Source organism: Apteryx rowi, unplaced genomic scaffold (assembly GCF_003343035.1).
Source record: "Apteryx rowi isolate R43461 unplaced genomic scaffold, aptRow1 scaffold_975, whole genome shotgun sequence".
Classification (NCBI taxonomy): domain Eukaryota; kingdom Metazoa; phylum Chordata; class Aves; order Apterygiformes; family Apterygidae; genus Apteryx; species Apteryx rowi.
Genome location: NW_020451288.1, coordinates 221,300 through 223,458, shown reverse-complemented (window position 1 = coordinate 223,458; position 2,159 = coordinate 221,300). Strand labels below are relative to the sequence as shown.

General features: G+C 61.8%; 1 long non-coding RNA gene across 1 annotated transcript; it reads right to left on the bottom strand.

Moving 5' to 3' along the window:
• Positions 1–6: 6 nt before the first annotated feature.
• LOC112960553 lies at positions 7–2,159 on the bottom strand. Its single transcript, XR_003251781.1, has 4 exons — positions 1,952–2,159; positions 1,187–1,332; positions 388–497; positions 7–289 (listed from the first exon to the last, which is right to left on the bottom strand). It is a non-coding gene; the product is annotated as an uncharacterized LOC112960553 (long non-coding RNA).

Here is a 2,159-nt window from a genome sequence, read left to right as displayed (position 1 = left end):
CGCAACGAGGCGTGAGGAGACGTGAGGAGACGTGAGGAGATGCGACGTGGCACAACATGGCGTCACGTGGTGAGGCGCAACGAGGCGTGAGGAGATGTGAGGAGACGCGACGAGGCGTGATGTGGTGTGACGAGGTGTGACGAGGTTTGGGGGGGGGGTCGCTCAGGGCTGCCCCTCGCACACCCAGGCGTGGGGGCTGCTGCAGGGCCGGTCGCCCCAGGCGCCGTCCACCCCGGCCACGGCGCAGTTCTCCCGGCGCCCGCCGTCGGGCTGACCCGCTTGCCACCACCTGCCGCCCGGACATGTGGACACACGGACACGGGTGAGCGCGGCGCCCTGGCCCCCTCCGCCATTCCCGTCCCCCCCCGGCGCCCCGCAGGGCCCTACCCGGCCTCTGGCGACACCGCGCTGCCGTTGGCCCCCGTCCACACGCCCTCCGCCGCCTCGTCCCGGATGCCGAGCCAGGAGGGGCCGCGCACCAGGGTCCGCACGTGCTCCTGCGGACGGCAACCCCAGCACCCCGGAATTTAGCCTTAGGTCGAGATTAGGGCCCCGTGGGCGTTCGGGCATGCTTAGAGCTCTCTTAACCCTATATATTTAAGGTTAGAGCTCTGTGGGGCTTTGGACTTGCTTAGGGCTCGCTTAACCCTATATGTTTAAGGTTAGGGCTCTGYGGGGGTTTGGACTTGCTTAGGGCTCGCTTAACCCCATAGATTTAAGGTTAGGGCTCTGCGGGGGTTTGAACTTGCTTAGGGCTCGCTTAACCCCATAAATTTAAGGTTGGGGCTCTATAGGGGTTTGGGCTTGCTTAGGGCTCGCTTAACCCCATAGATTTAGGGTTAGGGCTCTATAGGGGTTTGGGCTTGCTTAGGGCTTGCTTAACCCCATAGATTTAGAGTTGGGGGTCCTGTGGGGGTTCAGGCTCGCTTAGGGCTTGCTTAACCCTTTAGATTTAGAGCTTTAGGCTTAATTTAAGAAATATTGCCCCCGGGGCATGCGTTTGGGGCTAAAGACGGGGATGGGGTGGGCAGCAGCGACGCGTGGGTGAGGGCTATGGGGGGCTGAGGACAACCTGGGGTTCGGGGCTGGGTTTTTTGGGGGGGTTTCGCAGGAGGCTTCCAGCCTCATCCCCCGGCCGGGCCGAGCGTCCCCTTCCCAGACGCCTGGGCCCCCGGGTGCCGCTCACCTGCTCGCGGGGGCTGTCGACCTCGAGGAGGTGGGCGCCCAGGGCCGAGCAGAGGCTCCGCGCGTCCTCCCAGGGCAGCGCCGTGGCCGAGGAGAAGTAGCAGGAGTCCTCGAAACGGCTCCAGCCCTTAGCACAGGGCAGGCAGTCTGGCAAGCGGCATCCGGGCGGGCTTAAGTTAGGACCTCGTGGGCGTTTGGGCTAGCTTAGGGCTCACTTAACCCCATAGATGTAAGGATTAGGGCCCCATGGGGGTTTGGGCTCACTTAGGGCTCGCTTAACCCCATAGATGTAAGGATTAGGACCCTGTGGGGGTTTGGGCTAGTTTAGGGCTCACTTAACCCCATAGATTTAAGGTTAGGGCTCCATGGGGGTTCAGGCTCACTTACGGCTTGCTTACCCCATACATTTAAGGTTAGAGCCCCGTTGGGCAGTTTGGGCTAGTTTAGGGCTCGCTTAACCCCATATATTTTGGGTTAGGGCTGGGTGGGCTAGCTTAGGGCTACCTTAACCCCATATATTTACAGCTAGGATTAAGTGGGCTAGCTTAGGGCTAGCTTAACCCCATCTATTTAGGACTCGGATTAGCTGGGCTAGCTTAGGGCTAGCTTAACCCATTTTATTTAAGAATTAGGGCCCCGTTGGGGTTTGGGACTATCTTAACGTTACCGTAACCCCACCTATTTAAGATTAGGGCCTCGTGGGGGTCGAGGCTAGCTTAGGGCTCGCTTAACCCCCTATATTTAACGCCCCCCCCCCCCGACGCACAGGAGTGGGCGCAGATGTCCTGGCCGGTGTCGCGGTCCACCCAGCGGCTCCACTCGCGGTCGCCGCTGTAGAGCGTCACCACGCGCTGCTTGCTGTGGCCGTAGTTGAAATGCAGCTCGTGGCCGGCCAGGACGAGCAGGCCGTCGGCGCGACACTCCCAGCGCTGCAGCGCGCCGGGCGCCCCGCAGGGCCGCAGCTCCACGGGGCT